This window comes from Schistocerca americana, unplaced genomic scaffold (genome assembly GCF_021461395.2).
Source record: "Schistocerca americana isolate TAMUIC-IGC-003095 unplaced genomic scaffold, iqSchAmer2.1 HiC_scaffold_13, whole genome shotgun sequence".
NCBI classification, from domain to species: domain Eukaryota; kingdom Metazoa; phylum Arthropoda; class Insecta; order Orthoptera; family Acrididae; genus Schistocerca; species Schistocerca americana.
The window spans coordinates 26,478,697-26,497,549 of NW_025725371.1; positions in this window are offsets into that span (position 1 = coordinate 26,478,697).

Genomic DNA, 18,853 nt, shown 5'->3' on the forward strand with positions numbered 1-18,853 from the left:
ATTAAATACAAAGGGCACAATGACCCCTTAAGTGCAAGAAGTGTGATACTTCTTGGAGTCTGTGCTTTGATCCAATCCTGTGACACCAGTATTAGTTTCCGATACAACACTGCAGTTTCAATGTATTCCTTGGACCTTCACATTGACGATGAAACACAGAAATCGCATCGGAATTAAATACAAAGGGCAGAATGACGCCACAAGTACAAGAATAGAGACTCTTCTTACAGTCGGTGGTTTGAGCAGTCCCTGTGAGACCTGTATTAGTTTCCGATACACCACTGCTGGTTCAATGTACTCCTTGGACCTTCACATTGACGATGAAACACAGAAATCGCATCGGAATTAAATACAAAAGGCACAATGCCGCCATAACTACAAGATCAGAGACTCTTCTTACAGTCGGTGCTTTGAGCATTCCCTGTGAGACTAGTATTAGTTTCCGATTCACCACTGCAGGTTCAATGTATACCTTGGACCTTCACATTGACGATTATACACAGAAATCGCATCGGCATTAAATACAAAAGGCACAATGCCGCCTTAAGTACAAGAATAGAGACTCTTCTTACACTCGGTGCTTTGAGCATTCCCTGTGAGACCAGTATTAGTTTCCGATACACCACTGGATGTTCAGTGTATTCCTTGGACTTTCACATCGACGATGATACACAGAAATGGCATCGGAATTAAATACAAAGGGCACAATGCCGCCTTAAGAACAAGAATAGACACTCTTCGTACAGTCGGTGCTTTGAGCATTCCCTGTGAGACCCGTATTAGTTTCCGATACACCACTGCAGGTTCAATGTATTCCTTGGACATACACATTGACGATGAAACACTGAAATTACATCGGAATTAAATACAAAAGGAACAATGCAGCCTTAAGTACAAGAACAGAGACTCTTCTTACTGTCGGTGCTTTGAGCATTCCCTGTGAGACCAGTATTAGTTTCCGATACACCACTGCAGGTCCAATGTATTCCTTGCTCGTACACATTGACGATGAAACACAGAACACGCATCGGAATGAAATACAAAAGGCACAATGCCGCCTTAAGTGCAAGAAGAGTCAGACTTCTTAGAGTCTGTGCTATGATCCAATCCTGTGACACCAGTATTAGTTTCCGATACAACACTGCAGTTTCAATGTATTCCTTGGACTCTCACATTGACGATGAAACACAGAAATCGCATCGGAATTAAATACAAAAAGCCCAATGAAGCCTTAAGTACAAGAATACAGACTCTACTTACAGTCGGTGATTTGAGCATTCCCTGTGAAACCAGTAGTAGTTTCCGATACACCACTGCAGGATCAATGTATTCCTTGGAAATACGCATTGACGATGAAACACTGAAATTACGTCGGAATTAAATACAAAGGGCACAATGACTCCTTAAGTATAAGCAGAGTGAGACTTCTTAGACTCTGTGTTTTGATCCTTTCCTGTGCAACCCGTATTAGTTTCCGATACGCCACTGCAGGTTCAATGTATTTCTTGGACCTTCACATTGACGATTACACACAGAAATCGCATCGGAATTAAATACAAAAGGCACAATTCCGCCTTAAGTACAAGAATAGAGACTCTTCTTACAGTCGGTGCTTTGAGCATTCCCTGTGAGAGCAGTATTAGTTTCCGATACACCACTGCAGGTTCAGTGTATTCCTTGGCCTTTCACATCGACGATAAAACACAGAAATGGCATCGGAATTAAATACAAAGGGCACAATGCCGCCTTAAGTACAAGAATAGACACTCTTCTTACAGTCGGTGCTTTGAGCATTCCCTGTGAGACCAGTATTAGTTTCCGATACACCACTGCAGGTTCAATGTATTCCTTGGACCTTCACATTGACGATGAAACACATAAATCGCATCGGAATTAAATACAAAAGTCACAATGCCGCCTTAAGTAAAAGAATACAGACTCTACTTACTGTCGGTGCTTTGAGCATTCCCTGTGAGACCAGTATTAGTATCCGGTACACGACTTCAGGTTCAAAGTTTCCTTGGACATACACATCGACGATGAAACACAGAAATGGCATCGGAATTAAATACAAAGTGCACAATGCCGCCTTAAGTACAAGAGTAGAGACTCTACTTACAGTCGGTGCTTTGAGCATTCCCTGTGAGACCAGTATTAGTTTCCGACACACCACTGCAGGTTCAATGTATTCCTTGGACCTTTACATTGACGATGAAACACAGAAATCGCACCGGAATTAAATACAAAAGGCACAATGCCACCTTAAATTCAAGAATACAGACTCTCCTTACAGTCGGTGCTTAGAGCATTCCCTGTGAGACCAGTATTAGTTTCTGATACACCACTGCAGGTTCAATGTATTCCGTGGACCTACACATTGACGATGAAACACAGAAATCGCATTGGAATTAAATACAAAAGGCACAATGCTGCCTTAAGTACAAGAATAGAGACTCTTCTTACAGTCTGTGCTTTGAGGATTCCCTGTGAGACCAGTATTAGTATCCGATACACCACTGCAGATTCAATGTATTCCTTGGACATACACATTGACGATGAAACACTGAAATTACATTGGAATTAAATACAAAAGGAACAATGAGGCCTTAAGTACAAGAATAGAGATTCTTCTTACTGTCGGTGCTTTGAGCATTCCCTGTGAGACCAGTATTAGTTTCCGATACACCACTGCAGGTTCAATGTATTCCTTGGAAATACGCATTGACGATGAAACACTGAAATTACATCGGAATTAAATACAAAGGGCACAATGCCGCCTTAAGTACAAGAATAGACACTCTTCTTACTGTCGGTGCTTTGAGCATTCAATGTGAGGCCATTATTAGTATCCGGTACACCACTTCAAGTTCAATGTATTCCTTGGACCTTCACATTGACGATGAAACACAGAAATCGCATCGGAATTAAATACAAAAGGCACAATGCCGCCTTAAGTAGAAGAATAGAGACTCTTATTACTGTCGGTGCTTTGAGCATTCTCTGTGGGACCAGTATTAGTTTCCGATACACCACTGCAGGTTCAATGTATTCCGTGGACCTACACATTGACGATGAAACACAGAAATGGCATCGGAATTAAATACAATATGGCACAATGCCGCCTTAAGTACAAGAATAGAGACTCTTCTTTTAGTCGGTGCTTTGAGCATTCCCTGTGAGACCAGTATTAGTATCCGATACACCACTGCAGGTTCAATGCATTCCTTGGACATACACATTGACGATGAAACACTGAAATTACATCGGATTTAAATACAAAAGGAACAATGTCGCCTTAAGTATAAGAATAGAGACTCTTATTACTGTCGGTGCTTTGAGCATTCTCTGTGGGACCAGTATTAGTTTCCGATACACCACTGCAGGTTCAATGTATTCCTTGGAAATACGCATTGACGATGAAACACTGAAATTACATCGGAATTAAATACAAAGGGCACAATGACGCCTTAAGTACAAGCAGAGTGAGACTTCTTAGAGCCTGTGTTTTGATCCTTTCCAGTGTGACCCGTATTAGTTTCCGATACGCCACTGCAGGTTCAATGTATTCCCTGGACCTTCACATTGACGATGAAACACGGAAATCGCATCAGAATTAAATACAAAAGGCACAATGCCGCCTCAAGTACAAGAATACAGACTCTTCTTACTGTCGGTGTTTTGAGCATTCCCTCTGAGACCAGTATTAGTTTCCGATACTCCACTGCAGGTTCAATGTTTCCTTGGACATACACATCGACGATGAAACACAGAAATGGCATCGGAATTAAATACAAAGTGCACAATGCCGCCTTAAGTACAAGAATAGACACTCTTCTTACAGTCGGTGCTTTGAGCATTCCCTGTGAGATCAGTATTAGTTTCCGATACACCACTGCAGGTTCAATGTATTCCTTGGACCTTCACATTGACGATGAAACACAGAAATCGCATCGGAATCAAATACAAAAGGCACAATGCCGCCTTAAGTACAAGAATACAGACTCTACTTACGGTCGGTGCTTTGAGCATTCCCTGTGAGACCAGTATTAGTTTCCGATACACCACTGCAGGTTCAATGTATTCCTTGGACCTACACATTGACGATGAAACACAGAAATGGCATCGGAATTAAATACAAAATGGCACAATGCCGCCTAAAGTACAAGAATAGAGACTCTTCTTACAGTCGGTGCTTTGAGCATTCCCTGTGAGACCAGTATTAGTATCCGATACACCACTGCAGGTTCAATGTAATCCTTGGACATACACATTGACGATGCGACACTGAAATTACATCGGATTTAAATACAAAAGGAACAATGTCGCCATAAGGACAAGAATAGGGACCCTTCTTACTGTCGGTGCTTTGAGCATTCTCTGTGGGACCAGTATTAGATTCCGATACATTACTGCAGGTTCAATGTATTCCTTCGAGATATGCATTGACGATGAAAGACTGAAATTACATCGGAATTAAATACAAAGGGGACAATGACGCCTTAAGTACAAGCAGAGTTAGACTTCTTAGAGTCTGTGTTTTGATCCTTTCCAGTGTGACCCGTATTAGTGTCCGATACGCCACTGCCGGTTCAATGTATTCCCTGGACCTTCACATTGACGATGAAACACGGAAATCGCATCAGAATTAAATACAAAAGGCACAATGCCGCCTCAAGTACAAGAATACAGACTCTTCTTACTGTCGGTGTTTTGAGCATTCCCTCTGAGACCAGTATTAGTTTCCGATACACCACTGCAGGTTCAATGTATTCCTTGGACCTTCACATTGACGATGAATCACAGAAATCGCATCGGAATTAAATACAAAAGGCACAATGAAGCCCTAAGTACAACAATAGAGACTCTTCTTACATTCGGTGTCTCGAGCATTCCCTGAGAGACCAGTATTAATATCCGATACACCACTGCAGGTTCAATGTATTCCTTAGACATTCTCATTGACGATGAAACACAGATATCGCATCGGAATTAAATACCAAAGGCACAATGCCGACTTAAGTACAAGAATAGAGACTATTCTCACAGCCGGGGCTTCGAGTATTCCCTGTGAGACCAGTATTAGTTTCCGATACACCACTGCAGGTTCAATGTATTCCTTGAACATACACATTGACGATGAAACACTGAAATTACATCGGAATTAAATACAAAAGGCACAATGACGCCTTAAGTGCAAGAAGAGTGAGACTTCTTAGAGTCTGTGCTTTTATCCTATCCTGTGACACCAGTATTAGTTTCCGATACAACACTTCAGTTTCAATGTATTCCTTGGACCTTTACATTGACGATGAAACACAGAAATCGCATCGGAATTAAATACAAAGGGCAGAATGCCGCCATAAGTACAAGAATAGAGACTCTTCTTACAGTCGGTGGTTTGAGCAGTCCCTGTGAGACCTGTATTAGTTTCCGATACACCACTGCTGGTTCAATGTACTCCTTGGACCTTCACATTGACGATGAGACACAGATATCGCATCGAAATTAAATACAAAAGGCACAATGCCGCCTTAACTACAAGAATAGAGACTCTTCTTACAGTCGGTGTTTTGAGCATTCCCTGTGAGACCAGTATTAGTTTCCGATTCACCACTGCAGGTTCAATGTATACCTTTGACCTTCACATTGACGATTATACACAGAAATCGCATCGGAATTAAATACAAAAGGCTCAATGCCGCCTTAAGTACAAGAATAGAGACTCTTCTTACACTCGGTGCTTTGAGCATTCCCTGTAAGACCAGTATTAGTTTCCGATACACCACTGCAGGTTCAGTGTATTCCTTGGACTTTCACATCGACGATGAAACACAGAAATGGCATCGGAATTAAATACAAAGGGCACAATGCCGCCTTAAGTACAGGAATAGACACTCTTCTTACAGTCGGTGCTTTGAGCATTCCCTGTGAGACCAGTATTAGTTTCCGATACACCACTGCAGGTTCAATGTATTCCTTGGACCTTCACATTGACTATGAAACTCATAAATCGCAGCGGAATTAAATACAAAAGGCACTATGCCGCCTTAAGTACAAGAATACAGACTCTACTTACTGTCGTTGCTTTGAGCATTCCCTGTGAGAATAGTATTAGTATCCGGTACACCACTTCAGGTTCAATGTTTCCTTGGACATACACATCGACGATGAAACACAGAAATGGCATCGGAATTAAATACAAAGTGCACAATGCCGCCTTAAGTACAAGAATAGACACTCTTCTTACAGTCGGTGCTTTGAGCATTCCCTGTAAGACCAGTATTAGTTTCCGATTCACCACTGCAGGTTCAATGTATACGTTTGACCTTCACATTGACGATTATACACAGAAATCGCATCGGAATTAAATACAAAAGGCTCAATGCCGCCTTAAGTACAAGAATAGAGACTCTTCTTACACTCGGTGATTTGAGCATTCCCTGTAAGACCAGTATTAGTTTCCGATACACCACTGCAGGTTCAGTGTATTCCTTGGACTTTCACATCGACGATGAAACACAGAAATGGCATCGGAATTAAATACAAAGGGCACAATGCCGCCTTAAGTACAAGAATAGACACTCTTCTTACAGTCGGTGCTTTGAGCATTCCCTGTGAGACCAGTATTAGTATCCGATACACCACTGCAGGTTCAATGTAATCCTTGGACATACACATTGACGATGCGACACTGAAATTACATCGGATTTAAATACCAAAGGAACAATGTCGCCTTAAGGACAAGAGTAGGGACTCTTCTTACTGTCGGTGCTTTGAGCATTCTCTGTGGGACCAGTATTAGATTCCGATACACCACTGCGGGTTCAATGTATTCCTTCGAGATACGCATTGACGATGAAACACTGAAATTACATCGGAATTAAATACAAAGGGCACAATGACACCTTAAGTACAAGCAGAGTGAGACTTCTTAGAGTCTGTGTTTTGATCCTTTCCAGTGTGACCCGTATTAGTTTCCGATACGCCACTGCAGGTTAATGTATTCCTTGGACCTTAACATTGACGATTTCACACAGAAATCGCATCGGAATTAAATACAAAGGGCACAATGCCGCCTTAAGTACAAGAATAGACACTCTTCTTACTGTCGGTGCTTTGAGCATTCCCCGTGAGACCAGTATTAGTTTCCCATACACCACTTCAGGTTCAATGTATTCCTTGGACCTTCACATTGACGATGAAACACAGAAATCGCATCGTAATTAAATACAAAAGGCACAATGCCGCCCTAAGTGCAAGAAGAGTGAGGCTTCTTAGAGTCTGTGCTTTGATCCTATCCTGTGACACCAGTATTAGTTTCCGATACGACACTGCAGTTTCAATGAATTCCTTAAACCTTCACATTGGCGATGAAACACAGAAATCGCATCGGAATTAAATACAAAAGGCACAATGCCGCCTTAAGTACAAGAATAGAGACTCTTCTTACTGTCGGTGCTTTGAGCATTCATTGTGAAACCGGTATTAGTTTCCGATACAACACTGCAGGTTGATTGTAATCCTTGGAGCTTCACATTGACGATGAAACACGGAAATCGCATCAGAATTAAATACAAAAGGCACAATGCCGCCTTAAGTAGAAGCAGAGTGAGACTTCTTAGAGTCTGTGTTTTGATCCTTTCCAGTGTGACCCGTATTAGTTTCCGATACGCCACTGCAGGTTCAATGTATTCCCTGGACCTTCACATTGACGATGAAACACGGAAATCGCATCAGAATTAAATACAAAAGGCACAATGCCGCCTTAAGTACATGAATACAGACTCTTCTTACTGTCGGTGTTTTGAGCATTCCCTCTGAGACCAGTATTAGTTTCCGATACACCACTGCAGGTTCAATGTATTCCTTGGACCTTCACATTGACGATGAATCACAGAAATCGCATCGGAAATAAATACAAAAAACACAATGAAGCCCTAAGTACAACAATAGAGACTCTTCTTACAGTCGGTGTCTCGAGCATTCCCTGAGAGACCAGTATTAATATCCGATACACCACTGCAGGTTCAATGTATTCCTTAGACATTCACATTGACGATGAAACACGGATATCGCATCGGAATTAAATACCAAAGGCACAATGCCGACTTAAGTACAAGAATAGAGACTATTCTCACAGCCGGTGCTTCGAGTATTCCCTGTGAGACCAGTATTAGTTTCCGATACACCACTGCAGGTTCAATGTATTCCTTGAACATACACATTGACGTTGAAACACTGAAATTACATCGGAATTAAATACAAAAGGCAAAATGACGCCTTAAGTGCAAGAAGAGTGAGACTCCTTAGAGTCTGTTCTTTTATCCTATCCTGTGACACCAGTATTAGTTTCCGATACAACACTTCAGTTTCAATGTATTCCTTGGACCTTCAAATTGACGATGAAACACAGAAATCGCATCGGAATTAATTACAAAGGGCAGAATGCCGCCATAAGTACAAGAATAGAGATTCTTCTTACAGTCGGTGGTTTGAGCAGTCCCTGTGAGACCTGTATTAGTTTCCGATACACCACTGCTGGTTCAATGTACTTCTTGGACCTTCACATTGTTGATGAAACACAGATATCGCATCGGAATTAAATACAAAAGGCACAATGCCGCCCTAACTACAAGAATAGAGACTCTTCTTACAGTCGGTGTTTTGAGCATTCCCTGTGAGACCAGTATTAGTTTCCGATTCACCACTGCAGGTTCAATGTATACCTTTGACCTTCACATTGACGATTATACACAGAAATCGCATCGGAATTAAATACAAAAGGCTCAATGCCGCCTTAAGTACAAGAATAGAGACTCTTCTTACACTCGGTGCTTTGAGCATTCCCTGTAAGACCAGTATTAGTTTCCGATACACCACTGCAGGTTCAGTGTATTCCTTGGACTTTAACATCGACGATGAAACACAGAAATGGCATCGGAATTAAATACAAAGGGCACAATGCCACCTTAAGTACAAGAATAGACACTCTTCTTACAGTCGGTGCTTTGAGCATTCCCTGTGAGACCTGTATTAGTTTCCGATACACCACTGCAGGTTCAATGTATTCCTTGGACCTTCACATTGACTATGAAACTCATAAATCGCATCGGAATTAAATACAAAAGGCTCAATGCCGCCTTAAGTACAAGAATACAGACTCTACGTACTGTCGGTGCTTTGAGCATTCCCTGTGAGAATAGTATTAGTATCCGGTACACCACTTCAGGTTCAATGTTTCCTTGGACATACACATCGACGATGAAACACAGTAATGGCATCGGAATTAAATACAAAGTGCACAATGCCGCCTTAAGTACAAGAATAGACACTCTTCTTACAGTCGGTGCTTTGAGCATTCCCTGTAAGATCAGTATTAGTTTCCGATACACCACTGCAGGTTCAATGTATTCCTTGGACCTTCACATTGACGATGAAACACAGAAATCGCATCGGAATTAAATACAAAAGGCACAATGCCGCCTTAAGTACAAGAATACAGACTTACTTACGGTCGGTGCTTTGAGCATTCCCTGTGAGACCAGTATTAGTTTCCGATACACCACTGCAGGTTCAATGTATTCCTTGGACCTACACATTGACGATGAAACACAGAAATGGCATCGGAATTAAATACAAAATGGCACAATGCCGCCTAAAGTACAAGAATAGAGACTCTTCTTACAGTCGGTGCTTTGAGCATTCCCTGTGAGACCAGTATTAGTATCCGATACACCACTGCAGGTTCAATGTATTCCTTGGACATACACATTGACGATGCGACACTGAAATTACATCGGATTTAAATAAAAAAGGAACAATGTCGCCTTAAGAACAAGAATAGGGACTCTTCTTACTGTCGGTGCTTTGAGCATTCTCTGTGGGACCAGTATTAGATTCCGATACACCACTGCAGGTTCAATGTATTCCTTCGAAATACGCATTGACGATGAAACGCTGAGATTACATCGGAATTAAATGAAAAGGGCACAATGACACCTTAAGTACAAGCAGAGTGAGACTTCTTAGAGTCTGTGTTTTGATCCTTTCCAGTGTGACCCGTATTAGTTTCCGATACGCCACTGCAGGTTAATGTATTCCTTGGACCTTAACATTGACGATTTCACACAGAAATCGCATCGGAATTAAATACAAAGGGCACAATGCCGCCTTAAGTACAAGAATAGACACTCTTCTTACGGTCGGTGCTTTGAGCATTCCCCGTGAGACCAGTATTAGTTTCCGATACACCACTTCAGGTTCAATGTATTCCTTGGACCTTCACATTGACGATGAAACACAGAAATCGCATCGGAATTAAATACAAAATGCACAATGCCGCCCTAAGTGCAAGAAGAGTGAGGCTTCTTAGAGTCTGTGCTTGGATCCTATCCTGTGACACCAGTATTAGTTTCCGATACGACACTGCAGTTTCAATGAATTCCTTGGACCTTCACATTGGCGATGAAACACAGAAATCGCATCGGAATTAAATACAAAAGGCACAATGCCGCCTTAAGTACAAGAATAGAGACTCTTCTTACAGTCGGTGCTTTGAGCGTTCCCTGTGAGACCAGTATTAATTTCCGATACACCACTGCAGGTTCAATGTATTCCTTGGACATACACAATGACGATGAAACACTGAAATTACATCGGAATTAAATACAAAACACACAATGCCGCCTTAATGCAAGAGGGTTGAGACTTCTTAGAGTCCATTCTTTGATACTTTCCTGTGAGTCCAGTATTAGTTTCCGATACACCACTGCAGGTTCAATGTATTCCTTAGACATTCACATCGACGATGAAACACAGAAATGGCATCGGAAATATATACAAAGGGCACAATACCGCCTTAAGTACAAGCATAGAGACTCTTCTTACTGTCGGTGCTTTGAGCATTCATTGTGAAACCAGTATTAGTTTCCGATACACCACTGCAGGTTGATTGTAATCCTTGGAGCTTCACATTGACGATGAAACACAGAAATCGCATCGGAACAAAAAACAAAAGGCACAATGCCGCCCTAAGTACAAGAATAGAGACTCTTCTTACAGTCGGTGCTTTGAGCATGCCCTGTGAGACCAGAATTAGTATCCGATACACCACTGCAAGTTCAATGTATTCCTTGGACATACACAATGACGATGAAACACTGAAATTACATCGGAATTCAATACAAAACACACAATGCCGCCTTAATGCAAGAGGAGTGAGACTTCTTAGAGTCCATTCTTTGATACTTTCCTGTGAGTCCAGTATTAGTTTCCGATACACCACTGCAGGTTCAAAGTATTCCTTAGACATTCACATTAACGATGAAACACAGAAATGGCATCGGAAATATATACAAAGGGCACAATGCCGCCTTAAGTACAAGAATAGAGACTCTTCTTACAGTCGGTGCTTTGAGCATTCCCTGTGAGACCAGTATTAGTTTCCGATACACCACTGCAGGTTCAATGTATTCCTTGGACCTTCACATTGACGATGAAACACAGAAATCGCATCGGAATTAAATACAAAAGGCACAATGCCGCCTTACGTACAAGAATAGAGACTCTTCTTACAGTCGGTGTCTTGAGCATTCCCTGTGAGAGCAGTATTAGTTTCCGATACACCACTGCAGGTCCAATGTATTCCCTGGACCTTCACATTGACGATAAAACACAGAAATCGCAACGGAATTAAATACAAAATTCACAATGCCGCATTAAGGACAAGAATAGAGACTCTTCTTACAGTCGGTGCTTTGAGCATTCCCTGTGAGACCAGTATTAGTTTCCGATACACCACTGCAGGTTCAATGTATTCCTTGGACCTTCACATTGACGATAAATCACTGAAATTACATCGGAATTAAATACAAAAGGAACAATGAAGCCTTAAGTACAAGAATAGAGACTTCTTACTGTCGGTGATATGAGCATTCCCTGTGGGAAAGGTATTAGTTTCCGATACACCACTGCAGGTTCAATGTATTCCTTAGACATACACATGGACGATGAAACACTAAAGTTACATCGGAATTAAATATAAAAGCCAGAATGCCACCTTAAGAGCAAGAAGAGTGTTGCTTCTTACAGGCTGTGCCTTGATCCTTTCCTGTGAGACCAGTATTAGTTTCCGATACACCACTGCAGGTTCAATGTATTCCTTGGACCTTCACATTGACGATGAAACACAGAAATCGCATCGGAATTATATACAAAAGGCACAATGCCGCCTTACGTACAAGAATAGAGACTCTTCTTACAGTCGGTGTCTTGAGCATTACCTGTGAGATCAGTATTAGTTTCCGATACACCAATGCAGGTTCAAAGTAATCCTTTGACATACACATTGATGATGAAACTCTGAAATTACATCGGAATTAAATACAAAGGGCACAATGACGCCTCAAGTGCAAGAAGAGTGAGATTTTTTTGAGTCTGTGTTTGATCCTTTCCTGTGAGACCAGTATTAGTTTCCGATACACAGCTGCAGGTTCAATGTATTCCCTGGTCCATCACATTGACGATGAAACACAGAAATCGCATCGGAATTAAATACAAAATGCACAATGCCGCATTAAGTACAAGAATAGAGACTCTTCTTACAGTCGGTGCTTTGAGCATTCCCTGTGAGACTAGTATTAGTTTCCGATACACCACTGCAGGTTCAATGTATTCCTTGGACCTTCACATTGACGATGAAACACAGAAATCGCATCGGAATTAAATACAAAAGGCACAATGCCGCCTTAAGTACATGAATAGAAACTCTTCTTGCAGTCGGTGCTTTGAGCATTCCCTGTGAGACTAGTATTAGTTACCGATACACCACTGCAGTTTTAGTGTATTCCTTGGACCTTCACATTGACGATGAATCACAGAAATGGCATCGGAATTAAATACAGAAGGCACAATGCCGATTTAAGTACAAGAATAGACACTCTTCTTACAGTCGATGATTCGAGCATTCCCTGTGGGACCAGTATTAGTTTCCGATACACCACTGCAGGTTGAATGTTTCCTTGGACCTTGAAATTGACGATGAAACACAGAAATCGCACCGGAATTAAATACAAAAGGCACAATGCCGCCTTAAGTACAAGAGTACAGACACTACTTACAGGCGGTGCTTTGAGCATTGCCTGTGAGACCAGTATTAGTTTCCGATACAGCACTGCAGGTTCAATGTATTCCTTGGACTTTCACATTGACGATGAAACACAGAAATCACATCGGAATTAAATACAAAAGGCGCAATGCCGCCTTAAGTGCAAGTATAAAGTCTCTTCTTACAGTCGGTGCTTTGAGCAATCCCTGTGAGACCAGTATTAGTATCCGATACACCACTGCAGGTTCAATGTATTCCTTGGACATACACATTGACGGTGAATCACTGAAATTACATCGGAATTAAATACAAAAGGAACAATGAAGCCTTAAGTACAAGAATAGAGACTTCTTACAGTCGGTGATTTGAGCATTCCCTGTGAGAAAAGTATTAGTTTCCGATACACCACTGCAGGTTCAATGTATACCTTAGACATACACATGGACGATGAAACACTAAAGTTACACCGGAATTAAATATAAAAGCCACAATGCCACCCTAAGAGCAAGAAGAGTGTTGCTTCTAACAGTCTGTGCCTTGATCCTTTCCTGTGAGACCAGTATTAGTTTGCGATACACCACTGCAGGTTCAATGTATTCCTTGCACCTACACATTGACGAAGAAACACAGAAATCGCATCGGAATTAAATACAAAAGGCACAATGCCGCCTTAAGTACAAGAATAGAGACTGTTCTTACTGTCGGTGTTTTGAGCATTGCCTGTGAGACCAGTATTAGTTTCCGACACACCACTGCAAGTTCAGTGTATTCCTTGGACCGTCACATTGACGATGAAACGCAGAAATCGCATCGGAATTAATTACAAAAGGCACAATGCCGCCTTAAGTACAAGAAGAGTGAGACTTCTAAGAGTCTGTGCTTTGATCCTTTCCAGTGATACCAGTATTAGTTTCCGATACACCACTGCAGGTTCAATATATTCCTTGGACCTTCAAATTGACGATGAAACACATACATCGCATCGGAATTAAATACAAAAGAACAATGCCTCCTTAAGTACAAGAATAGAGACTCTTCTAACAGTCGGTGCCATGAGCATTCCCTGTGAGACCAGTAATAGTTTCCGATACACCACTGCAGGTTCAAAGTATTCCTTGGAAATACACATTGATGATGAAACACTGAAATTACATCAGAATTAAATATAAAGGGCACAATGACGCCTTAAGTGCAAGAAGAGTGAGACTTCTTAGAGGCTGTGCTTTGATCCTTTCCTGTGAGACCAGTATTAGTTTCCGATACACAGCTGCAGGTTCAATGTATTCCTTGGTCCATCACATTGACGATGAAACACAGAAATCGCATCGGAATTAAATACAAAATGCACAATGCCGCATTAAGTACAATAATAGAGACTCTTCTTACAGTCGGTGCTTTGAGCATTCCCTGTGAGACCAGTATTAGTATCCGATACACCACTGCAGGTTGCATGTATTCCGTGGAGCTTCACATTGACGATGAAACACAGAAATCGCATCGGAATTAAATACAAAAGGCACAATGCCGCCTTACGTACAAGAATAGAGACACTTCTTACAGTCGGTGTCTTCAGCATTCCCTGTGAGATCAGTATTAGTTTCCGATACACCACTGCAGGTTCAAAGTAATCCTTTGACATACACATTGATGATGAATCACTGAAATTACATCGGAATTAAATACAAAGGGCACAATGACGCCTCAAGTGATAGAAGAGTGAGATTTTTTTGAGTCTGTGTTTGATCCATTCCTGTGAGACCAGTATTAGTTTCCGATACACCACTGCAGCTACAATGTATTCCTTGGACCTTCATATTGACGATGAAACACTTAAATCGCATCGGAATTAAATACAAAAGGCACAATGCCGCCTTAAGTACAAGATTAGAGACTCTTCTTACAGTCGGTGCTTTGAGCATTCCCCGTGAGACCAGTATTAGTTTCCGGTAATCCATTGCAGGTTCAATGTATTCCTCAGACCTTCACATTGACGATGAAACACAGAAATCGCATCGGAATTAAATACAAAATGCACACTGCCGCCTTAAATACAAGAATTGAGACTCATCTTACAGTTGGTGCTTTGAACATTCCCTGTGAGACCAGTATTAGTGTCCGATACACCACTGCAGATTCAATGTATTCCTTGGGCCTTCACATTGACGATGAAACACAGAGATGGCATTGGAATTAAATACAAAAGGCACAATGCCGCCTTAAGTACAAGAATAGACACGCTTCTTACAGTCGTTGCTTTAAGCATTCCCTGTGAGACCAGTATTAGTATCCGATACACCACTGCAGGTAGCATGTATTCCGTGGAGCTTCACATTGACGATGAAACACAGAAATCGCATCGGAATTAAATACAAAATTCACAATGCCGCCTTAAGTACAAGAATACAGACTCTACTTACAGTCGGTGCTTTGAGCATTCCCTGTGAAACCAGTATTAGTTTCCGATACACCACTGCAGGTTCAATGTATTCCTTGGACATACACATTGACGATGAGACACTGAAATTACATCGGAATTAAATACAAAGGGCACAAAGACCCCTTAAGTACAAGAAGAGTGAGACTTCTTAGGGTCTGTGCTTTGATCCTTTCCTGAGAGACCAGTATTAGCTTCTGATACACCACTGCACGTTCAATGTATTCCTTGGCCCTTCATATTGACGATGAAACACTGACGTCGCATCGGAATTAAATACAAAAGGCACAATGCCGCCGTAAGTACAAGAATAGAGACTCTTCTTACAGTCGGTGCTTTGAGCATTCCCTGTGAGACTTGTATTAGTTTCGGATACACCACTGCAGGTTCAATGTATTCCTTGGACATACACATTGACGATGAACACTGAAATTACATCGTAATTAAATATGAAAGGCACAAATCCGCCTTAAGTGCAAGAAGAGTGAGACTTCTTAGAGACTCTGCTTTGATCCTTTCCTGTGAGACCAGTATTAGTTTCCGATACACTACTGCAGGTCCAATGTATTCCCTGGACCTTCACATTGACGATAAAACACAGAAATCGCAACGGAATTAAATACAAAATTCACAATGCCGCCTTAAGGACAAGAATACAGACTCTTCTTACAGTCGGTGCTTTGAGCATCCCCTATGAGACCAGTATTAGTTTCCGATACACCACTGCAGGTTCAATGTATTCCTTGCACCTTCACATTGACGAAGAAACACAGAAATCGCATCGGAATTAAATACAAAAGGCACAATGCCGCCTTAAGTACAAGAATAGAGAATGTTCTTACTGTCGGTGTTCCGAGCATTGCCTGTGAGACCAGTATTAGTTTCCGATACACCACTGCAGGTTCAATGTATTCCTTGGACCTTCAAATTGACGATGAAACACATAAATCGCATCGGAATTAAATACAAATGGAACAATGCCTCCTTAAGTACAAGAATAGAGACTCTTCTTACAGTCGGTGCCTTGAGCATTCCCTGTGAGACCAGTAATAGTTTCCGATACACCACTGCAGGTTCAAAGTATTCCTAGGAAATACACATTGATGATGAAACACTGAAATTACATCAGAATTAAATATAAAGGGCATAATGACGCCTTAAGTGCAAGAAGAGTGAGACTTCTTAGAGGTTGTGCTTTGATCCTTTCCTGTGAGACCAGTATTAGTTTCCGATACACAGCTGCAGGTTCAATGTATTCCTTGGTAAATCACATTGACGATGAAACACAGAAATCGCATCGGAATTAAATACAAAATGCACAATGCCGCATTAAGTACAAGAATAGAGACTCTTCTTACAGTCGGTGCTTTGAGCATTCCCTGTGGGACCAGTATTAGTTTCCGATACACCACTGCAGTTTCAATGTATTCCTTGGACATACACATTGACGATGAAACACTGAAATTACATGGCAATTAAATACAAAAGGCACAATGCCACCTTAAGTGCAAGAATAGAGACTCTTCTTACAGTCGGTGTTTTGAGCATTCCCTGTGAGACCAGTATTAGTTTCCGATACACCACTGCAGGTTCAATGTATTCCTTGGACCTTCGCATTGATGATGAAACACAGAAATCGCATCGGAATAAATACAAAAGGCACAATGGCGCCTTAAGTACAAGAATAGAGACTCTTCTTACAGTCGGTGCTTTGAGCACTCCCTGTGAGACTAGTATTAGTTACCGATACACCACTGCAGTTTCAGTGTATTTCTTGGACCTTCAAATTGACGATGAATCACAGAAATGGCATCGGAATTAAATACAGAAGGCACAATGCCGATTTAAGTACAAGAATAGACACTCTTCTTACAGTCGATGATTCGAGCATTCCCTGTGGAACCAGTATTAGTTTCCGATACACCACTGCAGGTTGAATGTATTCCTTGGACCTTCAAATTGACGATGAAACACAGACATCGCACCGGAATTAAATACAAAAGGCACAATGCCGCCTTAAGTACAAGAATACAGACACTACTTACAGTCGGTGCTTTGAGCATTGCCTGTGAGACCAGTATTAGTTTCCGATACAGCACTGCAGCTTCAATGTATTCCTTGGACCTTCACATTGACGATGAAACACAGAAATCGCATCGGAATTAAATACAAATGGCACAATGCCGCCTTAAGTGCAAGTATAAAGTCTCTTCTTACAGTCGGTGCTTTGTGCAATCCCTGTGAGACCAGTATTAGTATCCGATACACCACTGCAGGTTCAATGTGTTCCTTGGACATACACATTGACGATGAATCACTGAAATTACATCGGAATTAAATACAAAAGGAACAATGAAGCCTTAAGTACAAGAATAGAGACTTCTTACTGTTGGTGATTTGAGCATTCCCTGTGAGAAAAGTATTTGTTTCCGATACACCACTGCAGGTTCAATGTATCCCTTAGACATACACATGGACGATGAAACACTAAAGTTACATCGGAATTAAATATAAAAGCCACAATGCCACCTTAAGAGCAAGAAGAGTGTTACTTCTTACAGGCTGTGCCTTGATCCTTTCCTGTGAGACCAGTATTAGTTTCCGATACACCACTGCAGGTTCAATGTATTCCTTGCACCTTCACATTGACGAAGAAACACAGAAATCGCATCGGAATTAAATACAAAAGGCACAATGCCGCCTTAAGTACAAGAATAGAGACTGTTCTTACTGTCGGTGTTCCGAGCATTGCCTGTGAGACCAGTATTAGTTTCCGATACACCACTGCAGTTTCAATGTATTCCTTGGACCTTCAAATTGACGATGAAACACATAAATCGCATGGGAATTAAATACAAATGGAACAATGCCTCCTTAAGTACAAGAATAGAGACTCTTCTTACAGTCGGTGCCTTGAGCATTCCCTGTGAGACCAGTAATAGTTTCCGATACACCACTGCAGGTTCAAAGTATTCCTAGGAAATACACATTGATGATGAAACACTGAAATTACATCAGAATTAAATATAAAGGGCATAATGACGCCTTAAGTGCAAGAAGAGTGAGACTTCTTAGAGGTTGTGCTTTGATCCTTTCCTGTGAGACCAGTATTAGTTTCCGATACACAGCTGCAGGTTCAATGTATTCCTTGGTAAATCACATTGACGATGAAACACAGAAATCGCATCGGAATTAAATACAAAATGCACAATGCCGCATTAAGTACAAGAATAGAGACTCTTCTTACAGTCGGTGCTTTGAGCATTCCCTGTGAGACCAGTATTAGTATCCGATACACCACTGCAGGTTCAATG